Raw genomic sequence first — 21,194 nt, 5'->3', positions numbered from 1 at the left:
TCAAGACCTTGACATTATGCATGCTGACGTGATACTAAGCATGTGCCGAGCATCAATTTCAATGCATCAAGTGCTTGATATGTTGCTTGCTGATTTGATACTAAGCATGTGCCAAGCAACAATTTCAATGCATCAAGTGCTCGATATTATGCATGCTGACGTGATACTAAGCATGTGCTGAGCATCAATTTCAGTGCATCAAGTGCATGACATTATGCATGCTGACATGATACTAAACATGTGCCAAGCATCAATTTCAATGCATCAAGTGCTCAACATTATGCATGCTGACGTGATACTAAGCATGTGCTGAGCATCAATTTCAATGCATCAAGTGATCGACATTATTCATCCTGACTTAATACTAAGCATGTGCTGAACATCAATTTAAATGCATCAAGTGCTCGATATTATGCATGCTGATGTGATACTAAGCATGTGACAAGCATAAATTTATTAAGTGCTCAACATTATGCATACAGGCATGATACTAACCACGTGCCGAGCATCAATTTCAGTGCATCAAGTCCTCAACATTATGCATACAGACATGATACTAAACATGTGCCAAGCATCAATTTCAGTGCATCAAGTGCTCGACATTATGCATGCTGACGAGATACTTAGTATGTGCTGAGCATCAATTTCATTGCGTCAAGTGCTCAACATTATGCATGCTGATGTGATTTTAAGCATGTGCCGAGCATGAATTTCAGTGCAAGTGCTCGATATTATGCATGCTGACATTATACTAAGCATATGCCGAGCATCAATTTCAATGCATCAAGTCCTGGACATTATGCATGCTGACGTGATACTATGCCTGTGCCGAGCATCAATTTCAGTGCATCAAGTGCTCAACATTATGCATGCTGACATGATACTAAGCATGTGCCGAGCATCAATTTCAATACATCAAGTCCTGGATATTATGCATTCTGACGTGATATTAATCAAGTGCCAAGCATCAATTTCAATGCATCAAGTGCTCGACATTTTGCATGCTGACGTAATTCTAAGGATATGCCAAGCATCAATTTCAATGCATCAAGTGCTCGACATTATGCATGCTGACATGATACTAAGCATGTGCCAAACATCAATTTCAATGCATCAAGATCTTGACATAATTCATGCTGATGTGATACTAAGCATGTGCCTAGTATCAATTCCAATGCATCAAATGCTTGGCATTATGCATGCTGATGTGATACTAAGCATGTGCCCAGCATCAATTTCAATGCATCAAGTGCTCAACATTATGCATGCTGATGTGATACTAAGGATGTGCTGAGCATCAATTTCAATGCATCAAATGCTCAACATTATGCATGCTGACATGATACTAAGCATGTGCTGAGTATCAATTTAAGTGCATCAAATGCTCAACATTATGCATGCTGATGTGATACTAAGCATGTACCGAGCATCAGTTTCAATGCATCATGTCCTCAACATTATGCATGCTGACATGATACTAAGGATGTGCCGAACATCAATTTCAATGCATCAAGTGCTCGACATTATGCATGCTGATGTGATACTAAGCATGTGCCGAGCATCAATTTCAATACATCAAGTGTTCGACGTTATGCATGCTGACATGATACTAAGCATGTGCCGATCATCAATTTCAGTGCATCAAGACCTTAACATTATGCATGCTGACTGGATACTAAGCATGTGCTGAGCATCAATTTCAATGCATCAAGCGCTTGACAGTATGCATGCTGACATGATACTAAGCATGTGCCAAGCAACAATTTCAATGCATCAAGTGCTCAATATTATGCATGCTGACGTGATACTAAGCATGTGCTGAGCATCAATTTCAGTGCATCAAGTGCTTGACATTACACATGCTGACGTGATACAAAACTTGTACCAAGCATCAATTTCAGTGCATCAAGTACTCAACATTACGCATGCTGACATGATACTAAGCATGTGCTGAGAATCAATTTCAGTGCATCAAGTGATCGACATTATGCATGCTCACATGATACTAAGCATGTGCCGAGCATCAATTTCACTGCATCAAGTGCATGACATTATGCATGCTGACGTGATACTTAGCATGTGCTGAGCATAACTTTCAGTGCATTAAGTGCTCAACATTATGCATACTGACACAATACTAAGCATGTGCCGAGCATCCATTTCAGTGCATCAAGTGCTTAACATTATGCATGCAGACATGATACTAAACATGTGACAAGCATCAACTTCAGTGCATCAAGTGCTCGACATTATGCATGCTGACGTGATTCTAAGCATAAGCCAAGCATCAATTTCAATGCATCGTGCTCTATATTATGCATGCAGACATGATACTAAGCATGTGCCGAGCATCAATTTCAATGCATCAAGTCCTGGACATTATGCATGCTGACATGATACTACACATGTGCCGAGCATCAATTTCAGTGCATCAAGTGCTCAACGTTATGCATGCTGACATTATACTAAACATGTGCCGAGCATCAATTTCAATGCATCAAGTCCTGGACATTATGTATGCTGACGTGATACTAAGCATGTGCCGAGCATCAATTTCATTGCATCAAGTGCATGACATTATGCATGCTGACACAATACTAAGTATGTGCTGAGCATCAATTTCAATGCATGAAGTCCTCGATATTATGCATGTTGACATGATACTAAGGATGTGCCAAGCATCAATTTCAATGTATCAAGTGCTCGGCATTATGCATGCTGACGTGATAGTAAGCATGTGCTGAGCATCAGTTTCAATGCATCAAGTGCTCAACATTATGTATGCTGACGTGTTACTAAGCATATGTCGAACATCAATTTCAATGCATCAAGACCTTGACATTATGCATGCTGACGTGATACTAAGCATGTGCCGAGCATCAATTTCAATGCATCAAGTGCTTGATATGTTGCATGCTGATTTGATACTAAGCATGTGCCAAGCAACAATTTCAATGCATCAAGTGCTCGATATTATGCATGCTGACGTGATACTAAGCATGTGCTGAGCATCAATTTCAGTGCAAGTGCATGACATTATGCATGCTGACATGATACTAAACATGTGCCAAGCATCAATTTCAATGCATCAAGTGCTCAATATTATGCATGCTGACGTGATACTAAGCTTGTGCTGAGCATCAATTTCAATGCATCAAGTGATCGACATTATTCATCCTGACTTAATACTAAGCATGTGCTGAACATCAATTTAAATGCATCAAGTGCTCGACATTATGCATGCTGATGTGATACTAAGCATGTGCCGAGCATAAATTTATTAAGTGCTCAACATTATGCATACAGGCATGATACTAACCCGTGCCGAGCATCAGTTTCAGTGCATCAAGTGCTCAACATTATGCATACAGACATGATACTAAACATGTGCCAAGCATCAATTTCAGTGCATCAAGTGCTCGACATTATGCATGCTGATGAGATACTTAGTATGTGCTGAGCATCAATTTCATTGCATCAAGTGCTCGACATTATGCATGCTGACGAGATACTTAGTATGTGCTGAGCATCAATTTCATTGCATCAAGTGCTCGACATTATGCATGCTGATGTGATTTTAAGCATGTGCCGAGCATGAATTTCAGTGCAAGTGCTCGATATTATGCATGCTGACATGATACTAAGCATATGCCGAGCATCAATTTCAATGCATCAAGTCCTGGACATTATGCATGCTGACGTGATACTATGCCTGTGCCGAGCATCAATTTCAGTGCATCAAGTGCTCAACATTATGCATGCTGACATGATACTAAGCATGTGCCGAGCATCAATTTCAATACATCAAGTCCTGGATATTATGCATGCTGACTTGATACTAAGCATGTGCTGAGCATCAATTTCAATGCATCAAGTGCTTGACATTATGCATGCTGATGTGATACTAAGCATGTGCCGAGCATCAATTTCAGTGCATCAATTGCTCAGCATTATGCATGCTGACATGATAAGAAGCATATGCTGAGCATCAATTTCAATGCATCAAGTGCTCAACATTATGCATGCAGACATGATACTAACCATGCGCCAAGCATCAATTTCAGTGCATTAAGTGCTCGACATTATACATGCTGACATGATACTAAGCATGTGCCGAGCATCAATTTCAATGCATCAAGACCTTGGCATTATGCATGCTGACTGGATACTAAGCATGTGCTGAGCATCAATTTCAATGCATCAAATGCTTAACATTATGCATGCTGACATGATACTAAGCATGTGCCAAGCAACAATTTCAATGCATCAAGTGCTTGATATTATGCATGCTGATGTGATACTAAGCATGTGCTGAGCATCAATTTCAGTGCATCAAGTGCTTGACATTACGCATGCTGACGTGATACAAAACTTGTACCAAGCATCAATTTCAGTGCATCAATTACTCAACATTACGCATGCTGACATGATACTAAGCATGTGCTGAGAATCAATTTCAGTGCATCAAGTGATCGACATTATGCATGCTCACATGATACTAAGCATGTGCCGAGCATCAATTTCAATGCATCAAGTGCATGACATTATGCATGCTGACGTGATACTTAGCATGTGCTGAGCATAAATTTCAGTGCATTAAGTGCTCAACATTATGCATACTGACACAATACTAAGCATGTGCCGAGCATCCATTTCAGTGCATCAAGTGCTTAACATTATGCATGCAGACATGATACTAAACATGTGACAAGCATCAACTTCAGTGCATCAAGTGCTCGACATTATGCATGCTGACGTGATTCTAAGCATAAGCCAAGCATCAATTTCAATGCATCGTGCTCTATATTATGCATGCAGACATGATACTAAGCATGTGCCGAGCATCAATTTCAATGCATCAAGTCCTGGACATTATGCATGCTGACATGATACTACACATGTGCCGAGCATCAATTTCAGTGCATTAAGTGCTCGACATTATACATGCTGACATGATACTAAGCATGTGCCGAGCATCAATTTCAATGCATCAAGACCTTGGCATTATGCATGATGACTGGATACTAAGCATGTGCTGAGCATCAATTTCAATGCATCAAATGCTTAACATTATGCATGCTGACATGATACTAAGCATGTGCCAAGCAACAATTTCAATGCATCAAGTGCTTGATATTATGCATGCTGATGTGATACTAAGCATGTGCTGAGCATCAGTTTCAGTGCATCAAGTGCTTGACATCATGCATGCTGACGTGATACTAAACATGTGCCAAGCACATCAAGTGCTCGACATTATGCATGCTGACATGATACTAAACATGTGCTGAGCATCAATTTCAATGCAAGGGATCGACATTATGCATGCTGACGTGATAGTAAGCATGTGCCAAGCATCAATTTCAATGCATCAAGTACTCAACATTATGCATGCTGACATGATACTTAGCATGTGCTGAGCAAAAATTTCAGTGCATTAAGTCCTCAACATTATGCATACTGACATGATACTAAGCATGTGCCGAGGAACAATTTCAGTGCATCAAGTGCTCGACATTATGCATGCTGACCTGATTCTAAGCATGTGCCGAGCATCAATTTCAGTGCAAGTGCTCGATATTATGCATGCTGACATGATACTAAGCATGTGCCGAGCATCAATTTCAATGCATCAAGTCCTGGACATTATGTATGCTGACGTGATACTAAGCATGTGCCGAGCATCAATTTCATTGCATCAAGTGCTCGACATTATGCATGCTGATGTGATACCAAGGATGTGCCAAGCATCAATTTTAGTGCATCAAGTGCTCGACATTATGCATGCTGATGTGATACTAGGTATGTGCCGAGCATCAATTTAAGTCTATCAAGTGCTCGACATTATGCATGCTGACATGATACTAAGCATGTGCCAAGCATTAATTTCAATGCATCAAGTGCTTGACATTATACATGCTGACATGATACTAAGCATGTGCCGAGCATCAATTTCAATGCATCAAGACCTTGACATTATACATGCTGATGTGAACCTAAGCATGTGCCGAGCATCAATTTCAATGCATCAAGTCCTGGACATTATGCATGCTGACGTGATACTAAGCATGTGCTGAGCATCAATTTCAATGCATGCAACAATCTTAAAAACAAAATAAAAAGAAAACATAGTTTTTTGCAGGGGTCAAGCCCCCCTGCACCCCACACATCCTGCTAATTATATATTCTAAAATCCACACAGCAAAGAATAACTGGAACCATGAACTCCGAAACTGCACAATTATCGGGGAAAGGGTAAATTTCCCAACACTGAGAATTGTCCGATATGCTTCTTCTATTGACATGTTAATTCCAGGTCATTCTCCCTGATTAGCTTATTTACTGGCAACACACTCTTAGTGTTGGCAGCCATACTAGCCATCATAATCAGCCACTGTTGCAAGTGGCCCAGCCTTTTTTCAGTCCCCACTGTGAGTTTACGATTTTCCTGAATAACTCCTCCATTGCTGTGGCTTAGCCATTTGAGTCAGATATCAATGCCAGGAACACATTTGCCAAAATTTTAGTCAAAATATGGTTTGTACTTTCTAGCAAAAGTACTGTGTGGAATTAGAATTAGCAAGTTTCTGGCCAACTGACTTTGCAAGTTCCAAAACGACATTGGCAGCAGGATATATTTAAAGTACAAATTTATTTTGTGTGCCACAAAATGTACACAATACACACACACACACACACACACACACACACACACACACACACACACAGATATATATATATATATATATATATATATATATATATATATATATATATATATATATATATATATGGGTCTAGGATGTTTCACCGAAAGCACATTTCACCTAAACAAAAATGACTGAACACAAATCACTGAAAGCACAATTCACCTAAAACTCAATTCACTAAAACACATTTCACCTAAAGTTTGAGATGGCCTTGTCCCCACAGTAGTGCGACCCTGGAGTTAGTATATATCGTAGGGGGTGTGGGGGGCACAAAAAACCCACAACAATCGCTTACCTTCACATTGCTAGCATGGGGTAAGCTCCACCCCCACTCCCCCCAGAACTTAAATATACCATCTCCAAGATCACACTACAGTGCGAAAGATGGAAATCTTTCCATTCCGCACTGTACGGAGATGCCCGTTCCGCATGGTTGACGTTTCAAAAGTTGATCATATGATATCCACCATATGGTCTTTGACTTTGTGAAATGTTGACCATGTGAAGGGGACCCATATATATATATATATATATATATATATATATATATATATATATATATATATATATATATATATATATGATATAGATATAGATAGATAGATATAGATATAAAATATATAAAATATATATAATATAATATAATGGCTTTGCAGTTTCTAAGAAAAGTAAACAATACCTTAGCAAATTTCTTTCAAGAGTGTTCCGCACAGCCTCACCACTATATACATTGTCTTGTAACACAATGAAAGTTCGGCCTTTCAGTTCTATTCCATGCCCAACTTTCAAACTTTAAAAACAAGTATGCTGCACAGGTTACAATGAATTAATAACTATTTTTGACAATTGTGGATTTGATATTTTGAAAACCATTATTAAAAATAATGAAAGGGAAATGTCTGACTTACAGGAATACATTGACCATTTAAACAATGTATTGATTAATGACCTTATGTTTGGAGTGGAAATTGAAAAGAAAAAATATTATGACATAAGAGATTGAGTAGTCCAGCAGTGTGAGGAGATTTCAAAAAGAAAATACAAAAAAATGGAGAGAGACCTTAAACAGTACCAGGAGGGCAGACAATACCCACCCCCAAAGAGTTTTTCTAATAATGTGTATTTTGGGAAGGAAGGTAATTTAAGTGCAGGGCCAAATAACTGTGAACCATACAACCATGATGATCATGACAAGCAACCTAACGGACATGGTTTTGTGGTACAGGAACATAGTGGTTCAGACAATCATTGTATATCACCACGTAGATCAGAAAGACTTAAAAATAAGAAACAGAATAACCATTTTTACAGGAACCAGGGTTACCAGAAGGGAGGAGGATACAGGAATTTTGCCAGGTAGAAAATGATTTGCCTATTGACCCAGCATGGTGCCAATGATTTTAATATGTCCGGTTTTCACATATACAACTACAGTGGTTTGAACATCACAGTGGACTTTTTTAAGCTATTTATGAAGAGTCTTAAATTCATTCCCATGCATAAGAGTAACCTTACTCAGGTTATTTTGGATGTCAAAATGTTTGTCCGAAAACTTAGCTTGGAAAACTTATTTGGGAAGGAAATTAATTTAAACCATCAACAGACCTTTACAAAACCCAGTACATTTAACCCTCCCTTACATCCACAGTTAAAAAACCTTGAAATGGTCTTGGAAAGGGAAATCAGAAAAGTTAATTTGGGCCATAAAACATGGTATAATTTGACCGTTGATGAGAACAAGTTGTTACAGGAGCTTCGTACCAATTCTAATATAAGGGTTATGTAACGTGACAAGGGAGGGGGGGATATTGTAATGATGGATAGAATCTTGTATGAAGCCAAAATGTTCGGCATTTTGAGAGATGAAAACACCTACAGCAAAATTCATATTGCGTACAAAAAGATAGAGTTTGCCCTGAAAGATTTATTCGATCAAGGAATAATTGATTTCAAAGTTTATTCTTATTTGGAAAACAATATGTCCATCTATCTTTGGGATACCAAAGACACATAAGAGTGTGGAAAACCCACCCCTCAAACCAATTGTGGCTTCTCAGGGGTCTAAAATAACTACATTGGCGAAATATCTTAATTGGAAGCTGAAGAAGTTGTGGAAGGGTGAAACATATTTTACAAGATTCTTGGGATTTTTTATGTTAAGTCAAGGCTGAATATTCTAGTGATAATTTGATATTTGTCACTATCGATGTCATGGATTTGTTTTCCGTTATTCCCCATGACATTGGACTTTTATGGTTGGAGGAAACCCTTAGAAGACAGGAGGGGGTATCGGATGATGATATTTTTATCTGCTTGGAACTTGCAGAATTGATATTGAAAAATCATTTTCTATTTTTTGAAGGAGAGTTTTCAGGCAGGAGTGGGGTGTAGCAATGGGGGCCAGTTGTGCCCCCACCTACGCTAATATCATCCTAGCTACATGGGAGTATAAGTATATTACTAATAGTGCATTTTCCAGTTGTTGGAGAATGTACAGTCGATACCTGTATGATATTTGCCTGTTTTGGGTTGACAGCTCAGAAAGATTAGATGAGTTTGTATCATATATTTTCCAAACTACCTCCTTTTTGAAATTTACTCATCAGAGTACAACCGACTGCATGAACTATTTGGATGTTTCCTTACAAAAGATGGGTCAAGGTTTCAAGTCCACTGTATATATGAAGGGGACATTTTCCAATTATTACCTCAGTTTATCTAGTGCCCGTCCATTTTTTCAAAAGAGGGACATTATCAAGGGACAATATGTGAGAATTAGTCGTATGACATCATGTGACGATGCTTTTTACCATGAGTGTAACACATTGGAAAGTATGTTTTTGAATAGAGGTTACCCTGGAGAGTTGATACAGGAGGTTAAAAATGAAGTTTTGGCAGGAAAGGCTGAAAAGTATTTTCCAATTTCCTTTATTCTAAATAAGAAGGGTAGACATGAGCCGGAGCAACTAGGATACAATAGGGCCTTTGTAACAAATTTTTGTGTGGATGCCTATTGTATTAAAAATGTTTTGGAAAAGGAATGAGCTAAATTTTCTGAATTTACAGATTTAGAAAATCTCAAAGGTAAACCACTGAAAGTGGTTTTCCAAAAAGGTAAGAACATGAACAATTTGTTTGGAACAGGCAAACCACACCAATGTTTTCTCCTCGAGAAGAAATGGTACCTACAAATGTGGTACTTGTAACCAGTGTTCCTACAGCTTTCAGGGTGAGGACTTATACCTTTCAGTGAGACAAAAACATGTGACAGCGAAAGATTATTTTAACTGTAATTCCTCTGGATTGGTTTACTTTGTGGTTTGTGGGTCTTGTGATGGAGTCTACGTTGGCAAAACAGAACGACAACTCAAACGTACAATCTATGAGCATATGAATGATGTTAAGAACAAACCCCCCAAACTGCTATGTTCAAACACACATTAGAATGTACTGGAACTAGTTTTAGGTTCTTTGTTATTGACTCAGCATTTTGGAAGCTAGAGGTGTAATTTGAGAAACTAAGTTTGAGTATAGGGAAACCTTTTGGCAGGTTACCTTGGAAACTAATAGGTTTCCTGGCCTTAATGACCATATTTCACTGGCCCAATTACTGAAATTAAGGTCTGCTAAGCTTTAACGAGTTACATCTAGTTTTTATCATAGTTTGTTTTACGGGTGTTTTATCGTTTTTGCAAGTTGCTATTTTTACATGTACAACAGTGTGATTTATATACACTATTTATATATTTCTATTGTATAAACTTTTTATGATCCTCAGGATTTATTAACACCTAATTGATATTTAATTGATTTACAAGGTATATAATGGGTTGTAATTAATTCTGTTTTTTATCTGAAGAAGTCTGGGAGGTGCTTGGATGAAAACTAATTGTTTTATTGTGTGGAGCGTTAATTTTCTCCTGACTGCATCAATTAAACCACCTACTGTTTTATTCACTTTGAGGTTCCAGTTTTTTGTTTCCTTGTGTTATTTTACTGGAATGCCCGGTGATTTGTGTGGTGCTCTACAGGTTACTCCCACAAGTTACTGATGGGGATCTCTCTGACTCTGTGCTTTTAGGTCTTCCTTCACATGACCTTCCAAGTAAAAAAACTGACTTCCTGAGTTTAGCACTATTAACTACTCATGTTTATACCATAGTGCATGACAGTTAAGAACTTTGTGATCTAATTAATTGCTTTCAGAATATTCCCACGCTTTATACTGTAATGTGTAATCTGACTACATATTTAAAGGCACATGCACATTGTCAATTGCAAGTATTTTGCAATGTGGAATATAGTGCAGATGGCACAGTTTCTTTTTTCAAAACAGCTTCATTACTGTGAAATTAAAACTTAAACATGACCCCCCATTGTAACTCCATAGCTAAACTTAAACTTAAACCTGACTCCCCCATTAAAACTCCATAGCTTATCTCACCTCTACGAACAACTTGTACTTCCTTTCAAATCTATTTACTCATAATAATTCTTCACATTTAAATAAATCAATATTATATTTATAGGAACTTACTCACTTACTGCTGCAAAAACTACCATAAATGTAAATAATCAGTGCCTAGCTTAGACTAGTTTTTATATAACACTGTATACCCTTCTTTGTTTGTTAATATTATAAATGTAAAAATATGTTGTGAGCTTAGCTTAAACTAGTAATTACATCGCACTGTAAACTCCTGTATTGCTTTTTGTTATATCATGTGGTTGTTCATATTATGACTGCTGTTTAACCTTTGTGGAGCTTTTCTTCCCGGGCTCAACTGAAAATGGGCTCACCTTGGCCCAGTGGATCTTCCCGGTAAACAAATGCAAATAAATAAATAAATAAATAAAATTAAGTTTAATCTTGCCTAATATAAAATAAGGCTTTTGAAAGTCTTATCATGAAAAGATATTTGGTCTTTGCAGTTCACAAGCAACATGAAAATCTATAGCATTTATACCTAGCTCACTCTGTGGGTACCTGCCTCTCAAATCTGCACATGCTGTGGATGAAGAAGGTGGTTCTGAAAGCTGAGAGACAAAAAGAGATGTGGAACTGTAAGGAGTAGTTTAGGATTACATTGACTATTAACATTAGCTGTGTGAATTTTGCTAGATAGTACTCTAAAGTGTAAAAGAATGTCAGTACAGTTTTCCCTGACCAATTGTTGGGAGTATTGCCAGTATGAAAGCATACAAAGACTGTATGAATTGAATTTTCTAGGTTTGTTTTCATTTGCAAACTAACTAAATTGGTGTATAAAAAACAACAACAAAAAAGTTGATAAACATAAAGAAAACAAAAAAGCAGAAAGTTCAGCTCCAATTACTTATTCATATTCGGCCACCATCGATCTGGTACCTCGCCCATTCACCTTCAGGGATATGAACAACAATCTACAAGAAGGAATCAAAGGAACCGAAGGCAAGCAGGACAAACTCAAAGACAATTTATTATGTATGCGCTTTCGGAAACAAGCAGCGTTTTTCCTTCTTCAGACAACAAACTAACATTTTCAAATGCTTATAACACTAACATGAGATATCAATTAACCAATCAATTAGACTAAAAATCAAGTTTTAAGGTGAAATGTTCAACTTAGTAAGCATTACCTAAAGCAATTAGTTAGAAACAGCCTTAAACAACTCTTAGGTTACAGAATCCATACTGCCCTACCTAACACATTTAAATGACACTATAAATATAGTAAATATAGTGAATATAAAACTATACTTAATTTAAGAACACGTTAAAACCAATCCTAATATAAACATTTAAAAATATAGAAACCAATGTACTAGTATTAATCAATAATTAAGTCTAAAGAGTACATATATTCAATTTTAACAGTTTCATCTTTTTAAAGAAAAAAGCTTTAAAAAGCATTTAATCGAGACTGTTCCATTCAAGCCTGGTGGCAAGTATGCTACAGTGGAAATTTGCCATCTTAGTTCTTCAATATCCAAATTAATCTGCCAGGGCCCTCCTCTAATGTCTGTACTAATGTGTTTTAAGACACAAAACTTAAAGGAGTGGTCCGGGAAGTCACTAATATGCCTGGCTAAGGCATTATTTGTGTCCTTCTTACCATCTGCATACATGTGCTCATAGATGCGTTGCCTTAGCTTTCTTTCGGTCCTCCCGATATAGAAAGCCTTACAGGCTTGGCACTTGGCACAGTACACCACTCCCTTTGTGTCACACGAAAATCTACCATTAATTTTGTATGCCCTATCCCTTATTTCGAGATGTGAATTCGTGTTTAGGTGCTTACACTGTTGGCACCTTCCACATTTAAACATGCCCTTGTTTTTATTAAGGTGTAAATTAGTGGAATATTGCAACAGCTTTTTCAAATTTTGCCCTCTTCTAAAGGTAATTTTTGGTTTATTGCCGAAAAGTTTGTGTAAAGAGGGATCTTCCATAATAAGAGACCAGTTCTTATATAGTGTTTGTCTAATAAACGAGTGATCCAAATTATAGGTAACTACAAAACTTGTTTGATGAAAATTGTTGTAGTTAGATAAGGAGAGATTTTCCTGTTCATCAGGAGGAGCATCCATTTCCAAAGTTCCAGTTGTTCCCAATAATGGTCTAAAAAAGCCAGTCTGCCATTTGGTAATGACCTCTGAGGAAATGTTGGAAACTAAACTCAGGGGGTATCCCCTCCTGAGAAACATTCTTTCAAGCTGAACACTTTCTTCAATAAAATCTACTTCATCAGAGATCATTCTCTTTAGACTTAATTATTAATTGTTGATTAATACTAGTACATTGGTTTCTATATTTTTAAATGTTTATATTAGGATTGGTTTTAACGTGTTCTTAAATTAAGTATAGTTTTATATTCACTATATTTACTATATTTATAGTGTCATTTAAATGTGTTAGGTAGGGCAGTATGGATTCTGTAACCTAAGAGTTGTTTAAGGCTGTTTCTAACTAATTGCTTTAGGTAATGCTTACTAAGTTGAACATTTCACCTTAAAACTTGATTTTTAGTCTAATTGATTGGTTAATTGATATCTCATGTTAGTGTTATAAGCATTTGAAAATGTTAGTTTGTTGTCTGAAGAAGGAAAAACAATGCTTGTTTCCGAAAGCGCTTACATAATAAATTGTCTTTGAGTTTGTCCTGCTTGCCTTTGGTTCCTTTGATTCCTAGTTTGTCTGTTTGCCTTTTTGTTTTCGTTTAAGTTCGCTTTTATGGCAAACCAAAGTGCAGCAGGTTCGCAAGGCTCTCTCTTCTCACAGGAAGAGCCGTTATTGAGTGATGGGTCTAATGTTAACTCCGGATCTAGAGAGGCGAATGCCGCTGGTAATCTAACAGCCTTGTTGGAGGTCCTTATGGGACGTGTTGACTCTTTATCACAGAAGGTTGACTCTTTAGCTGAGTCAACTCAGCAACGGAACTCTGGTATGCAGAATCCTAGCATGCAGAATCCTGGTACGCAGCAAACTCCATTGCCTAATGCATCTGGCAGCCTATTGCCTGTTTCTAATGTCAGCAGTGGGAGCCTGTCTTCGTTTTCCAACCGAAGTAACGTGGATTTTAACTGAGCATCTGTAGGAGATGCGAGGGGGAATGTCCAGGCCCCACAGACGACCCGTGTGATTGGAGGCTCTAATCAGCCTGGAGGCTCTGATGCTAACACGAACTTGGCTGAAACACCACCAAATCTTGGTTCTTTCCTAGGTAACGAGAATTTCTTTACAAATAATGTTGTATCAAATGCTACTGTCTCTCAAGTTAATATTTCAACTAATCTTTTAATGCATTTGACTACAAGCTGTTTCGCTGCAGGAAGCTGCAGCTTGAAATCTCGTACCTAGAAGAATGTTTGAGGAACGAAATCATACCGAAAGGGCTCAGACAATGGAGGTACCCTGTTGGGCTGGTTAACCAGTCCGAGTTTCATATGGAACTTTTGGACCTCTTTAATAGGCAGGGTTTTGAATTTATTAGAATAATGATTAAACATTATCAATCCCAAGTGGCAACTTTTAAAAGTGAACTGGAACTGACAGAGCATGATATTATTTCGAATGCTGATTTCCCTCGATATAAATATGAATACATGAGGATTTTTAATAGTATTGAGGCCACTATCACTAAGTTGGCTTCAGCTAAGAAAAAGAAAATTGCAAGGGATATTCAGCAGTATTCTTCTGGGACTGCCTACCCTCCACCCCCTCCAGTTCATGTTAATAATTTTCTGAATGTTTCAAATGAAAATCCTGCCACACATGATGAAAGTAACTTTGAGGAACAGGAGGTTGATAGTTTAAATGAGGAAAATTAGCCTAGATGAAGTGAAAGGATTAGGAACAATGGCAATAATGGTAATACCTTTCCTGTTACTAACACTCGGGTTGTTGGAAACAGGAACCAAAACATTAACACAGGTATTACCGCCCAGAATAATCAACCCTCAACGAGTTCTCAACAGGGTTTTCATCTACATCAGGGCAAAGGGCAGAACAATTCGAGAGTGCCCAACCAGCAGGGACACACGCGGAAGCGAAGGAACCAGCGCAGGAGGTAGTCGAAAAGAGGCCTCTAGAACCTCTAATTTTACCCAACTCTACTGGTGACTTTTTATTTATAATTATTCAGATTTGACCTTTCCACAGGACATTATTGACTTTTTTGCTTTGGGTTTAACTTTTGTACCTGATTCTGGGATGAACCTGGTCGATACTATAGTGGATCTCAAATTATTTGCACGTAAGATTAATTTAAATGCAGTTATGGGCTCGTCATCCTCCCTTGTCAATTTTTTGCGTGTTTCTAGCACCTTTAATCCACCCTTACACCCTAACATTATGGCATTTGAAAAAAATGTGTGAGCTGGATTTCAGGTCTTTTTTTGATTCTGGTTTAAAATCAAGGAAGGCGTGTTACAATATTAGCCAAAAGGAACGTGACTTTATTAGATTGTTGCTTGACTGTAAAATTAGAATAATGACATCAGACAAGGGAGGGGGTCTTGTTTGTATGAATCACAGTACATATATGCTTTGTATGACTGAATACCTTAAAAATTCACCTTATCAACAAGTTTGTCTTAATGAGGTTAATGTGGCCTATAGTAAAATTAGGGCTGCATTAGATGAGCTGTTTATCGAAAAGGCAATTGATTTAGATTTGTTTAATTTTCTGAGTATGCCCGCTCCTAGAATGGCATCTCTTTTCAGCATTCCTAAAATCCATAAGCGGGTTATTGACTCCCCTTTTAGACCAATTGTTGACGGGCGTGCGTCTATCACGTATGGATGTGCCAAGTTTGTGGATAGTGTTTTAAGGCCCTTAGTAGAGAGTGAGTTCCAAATATGTAAAGACTCTTGGAGTTTTTTAACTGAACTTGGGAGTATTCCTTTCATACATGATTATAAACTGTTGACAGTCGATGTTAAAGACTTGTACACAGTGATCCCTCAGGAATTGGGGATTGAATGGATTAGGGATTTCATGTTTGCAAGGAAAGTTGATAATAACACTATTTATGTTGTAACTACCTTGTTAGATATAGTGTTGAGTAATAACTTTATGTGGCTAGAAGGAGACATTTTTCTACAAAAATCGGGAGTAACAATGGGATCTCCCTGTGGTGGCAGTTTTGCCAACTGTATAATGGCCCACTGGGAGACCACCTTTCTTTTTCAAATGACTGTGTTTAAGGAGAATATAGCTTGGTACACAAGGTACCAAGATGATATGTTCATTTTGTGGAAAGGGTTAAGTGAGGGTGTTCAAGAATTTATTGAACTGATCACAGCTTCAACTAACTTTTTGGAGTTTACATTTAACCTCCAAAATGATTGTATCAACTTCCTTGACATTAGTATTTCTAAGGATGTTGTTGGTAATAGATTTAAAAGTGCTATCTATGGGAAGCCCACTTATTCCAATTCCTTTCTCCACTTTTCCAGCTGTCACCCCTACCACCAAAAGCGAGCAGTGGTTAAGGGGCAGCCAGAATGATCTCTGATGAAGTAGATTTTATTGAAGAAAGTGTTCAGCTTGAAAGAATGTTTCTCTGGAGGGGATACCCCCTGAGTTTAGTTTCCAACATTTCCTCAGAGTTCATTACCAAATGGCAGACTGGCTTTTTTAGACCATTATTGGGAACAACTGGAACTTTGGAGGTGGATGCTCCTCCTGATGAACAGGAAAATCTCTCCTTATCTAACTACAACAATTTTCATCAAACAAGTTTTGTAGTTACCTATAATTTGGATCACTCGTTTATTAGACAAACACTATATAAGAACTGGTCTCTTATTATGGAAGATCCCTCTTTACACAAACTTTTTGGCAATAAACCAAAAATTACCTTTAGAAGAGGGCAAAATTTGAAAAAGCTGTTGCAATATTCCACTAATTTACACCTTAATAAAAACAAGGGCATGTTTAAATGTGGAAGGTGCCAACAGTGTAAGCACCTAAACACAAATTCACATCTCGAAATAAGGGATAGGGCATACAAAATTAATGGTAGATTTTCGTGTGACACAAAGGGAGTGGTGTACTTTGCCAAGTACCAAGCCTGTAAGGCTTTCTATATCGGGAGGACTGAAAGAAAGCTAAGGCAACGCCTCTATGAGCACATGTATGCAGATGGTAAGAAGGACACAAATAATGCCTTAGCCAGGCATATTAGTGACTTCCCGGACCACTCCTTTAAGTTTTGTGTCTTAAAACACATTAGTACAGACATTAGAGGAGGGCCCTGGCAGATTAATTTGGATATTGAAGAACTAAGATGGCAAATTTCCACTGTAGCATACTTGCCACCAGGCTTGAATGAAATGGTCTTGATTAAATGCTTTTTAAAGCTTTTTTCTTTAAAAAGATGAAACTGTTAAAATTGAATATATGTACTCTTTAGACTTAATTATTAATTATTGATTAATACTAGTACATTGGTTTCTATATTTTTAAATGTTTATATTAGGATTGGTTTTAACGTGTTCTTAAATTAAGTATAGTTTTATATTCACTATATTTACTATATTTATAGTGTCATTTAAATGTGTTAGGTAGGGCAGTATGGATTCTGTAACCTAAGAGTTGTTTAAGGCTGTTTCTAACTAATTGCTTTAGGTAATGCTTACTAAGTTGAACATTTCACCTTAAAACTTGATTTTTAGTCTAATTGATTGGTTAATTGATATCTCATGTTAGTGTTATAAGCATTTGAAAATGTTAGTTTGTTGTCTGAAGAAGGAAAAACACTGCTTGTTTCCGAAAGCGCTTACATAATAAATTGTCTTTGAGTTTGTCCTGCTTGCCTTTGGTTCCTTTGATTCCTAGTTTGTCTGTTTGCCTTTTTGTTTTCGTTTTCGTGTAAACAATCTACAAGAGTTTATATGCCACCAGGTTGTGAAGGCAAGATCTGCCCTTGACAAACCTGAACTGATTAAGGTGCAGTGTTTGTAGGTTACCTATGCCAAGCTTTAGGATATCCCTGATAGCCTTGCATATCAGGTTAATCAGCTTTTATGAGTCAGTTATTCTTGCCAAGTCCTTGGATGACTCACCTTTATATGCCTGTACAAACTATCATCCCTAACAATTATATAATTATACAATTAATAAAAATCTTTTCTTCCTTTTGTTTCTAATAAAATAATTTGTATACATTTTAATTTTAAATATATTAAACATTTACTTCTTGATTTTACTCAACAGGAAATAGTGTATTATAGTTTAAAATTAACTTCTAATTCTAATAACTTACTTACATAATCACTGTGATGCCCCTGCACTGGCCCAGTAATCAAAGAGCCTCAATCCTCACCACTGGCAACAGTGCGGGACATATACAATGGGAGGATGACAAGTACACACACAGTAAAGTGCAGGTTCCCTTAAGAGCACACTGAGACCACAGTCAGTCTGAGACTGGTTTCCCCTTCTTTCTCCAGATCTCCAATAAGACTCCCCACTGGCATAGCTATAGGGCTGAGATCTCAGCTGAGTGGCCAAGCCAAAACCTCCAGCACCCTCTCTGTTCAAACAGTGCTTCATGTCCCTGCCCAAGTAGCTGACACACACACACACACACACACACACACACACGCACGCACGCACGCACGCACACACACACACACACACACACACACACACACACACACACACACACACACACACACACACACACACACACACACTTTGAGATTTGATTTATACACAAACACACACATGGGAAAGGCTAGCACAGGTTTACTAGCTATGCCCCCTTCTGCCCAGACCATAAGGTAGTACCAGCTGCCACCAGCCACTACTTATCAACTACTTTAAGGCCCTTATCAAAGGGTGTCCAATCTTATTGTGTAATGTTACTATTAATCCAAATGTTAGTCTGACCAAGAGCAAGGCTATTTAGGAGTGGCCTGTACAGTGTCACCATATAGATATTCAAGTACTTTAAGAGTTTAAATATGTCTCACAGATACCAGCCGCAAAGACAGGTTTAAATATATTTAATAATAAATACTAAAAGAACAAGACAATACTCAGTAAACCAACACAGTAACTTCAGAGTTCAAAAAATTATAGGAAATATTTAAAACAATATTGCAGGACAGTATCAAATAAATACAGAAAACATCTAAATTAATCTTTACTATATTCCTAACTATATCTAAAAGAGTTACTATGCCCTAAAAAACTTACTTACAGCAAGGCAAGTGTGGAAGGTGGTGATGAGTGGATGTTTCCAAGTCAAAGACAAAATACAAAATGCACAGTCTCTCTCTAAGAGAGTTCCTAAATTAATATCAAATATTACTGCTGGGTTAGCTTGGATGACATCGCTTTGTGTCACCTGACTTTTAGTTCCCAAGCTAAACTCCCTTTGTCAGAAACTAACAGAATTTAACATGTCTGTGTGAAAAATACATATCTGTCAGATGTTTGAAGACCCTGGAAGTCATAAAACAATAAAACACGTCTGCATGTCAAACCTAGTAATTACTTCTCTTCCAAGACAATACAAACACTTCTAGCCCTAGACATTGTCTGCTACTGAACTGAAACTGAGAGACGACTTTTATAGAACAATCGTAAAACAATTTAAATTCAACTTATTTTCTTGAAGTTAACCCTCTATGTTCTAGTTTCTGCTGTTAAAACATATACATTTACACAATTACAATAGTTTATATACATTACTGTTCTAAGCCAGCAGGGCATGCTGTGGTTGCATTTTAGCTCAATACTTTACACCTCTGTATGAATCATATTATTATTCACAAATGACATAGAATTATTTACAAAATTCCAGATAGCTGGGCTGCCAGTGTGACATTTCTTCCCCCAAAAAACGCAAGCTAGATTTTCAAGTGTCCCTTGAGAAAATATGCTTGAGATGGTTGACTATCTGGGAATACCTCACCCCATTCCCTGTCTTGAGAGCCCATCTGTGTTGGCAATGGTAACCTCACTACAGTGCTGCACTCTTATATCATATCCCTGCAACCCTAGGCTCCACCTTAGTAACTTGGCAGTTTGTTGGCTGGCTCAATCTAGCCATCTTAAGGGATTGTGGTCTGTAACTACAGTGAATTTCCTTCCATACAGATAAGGCTGAAGTTTCTGCAGTGCCCACACTATGCCTAGACATTCATTTTCTACAGTTGCATAACATTGATCCCTGGGCTGGAGCCTACGACTGAGATATACCACTGGGTGCTCTTCTCCCTCTGAGGAGACCTGGCTGAGTACATAACCCACCCCATGGTTTGAAGTATCCACCTGCACAACAAATTATTTGCTGTAATCTGGACTGGCTAACACAGGGGGTCCTCCCAAAGCTCCTTTAAGCTTCTGGAATCCCTGCTGGCATGCTGGGGTTCACACTATCTTATCTGGCATGTTTTTCCTTGCCAGGTCTCTGAGGGGAACAGCTACAGTACTATAATTGGGGACAAACTTTCTGTAGTACACTGATATCCCTAAGAATGCCCTCACCTGCTTTTTGGTAACAGGGGCAGGCCATGCCTGAATGGCTTCCACTTTGGGAGATTCTGGCCTGATCTTACCATTCCCCACTCATGTCTCAGATAGGAATCCTCTGTCATACCCACCTCACACTTATGGGCTTAATGGTCAACCCTACCCTCTGTAGTCTGCCCAACACCTTCCTGACATGCTGAAGGTGCTCTTGCCAGGAATGGCTGTAGATGGCAATATCATCCAGGTAAGCAAGGGTGAAATCTCCTGCTTATCATAGGACATGATCTACCAGACTCTGGAAAGTCACTGGGGCATTTTTCATCCCAAAGGGCATCTCTGTGAACTCATAAAAGCCAAAATGAGTCACAAAGGCTGATATCTTTCTAGTGGTGGAAGTCAAGGACACCTGCCAGTAACCCTTGGTAAGATCAATACTGGTAAGATACTTAGCCCCACCCAGCTGCTCTAGGGATTTGTCTGACCTAGGCTTGGGGTAAGCATCTGATCCTGTGTG

The 21,194-nt window shown here is 38.0% G+C and overlaps 1 protein-coding gene across 2 annotated transcripts in view; it reads right to left on the bottom strand.

Annotated features, from left to right (window-relative positions):
* The window catches only part of LOC122791010 (beta-1,4-galactosyltransferase galt-1-like), a 587,919-nt gene that overhangs the window by 282,266 nt on the left and 284,459 nt on the right, over window positions 1-21,194 (bottom strand). The window lies entirely within an intron of this gene.

Source organism: Protopterus annectens, chromosome 16.part0, assembly GCF_019279795.1.
Source record: "Protopterus annectens isolate FY-2018-M chromosome 16.part0, PAN1.0, whole genome shotgun sequence".
Lineage (NCBI taxonomy): Eukaryota > Metazoa > Chordata > Ceratodontiformes > Protopteridae > Protopterus > Protopterus annectens.
This window is presented reverse-complemented; position numbering and strand designations above follow the sequence as displayed.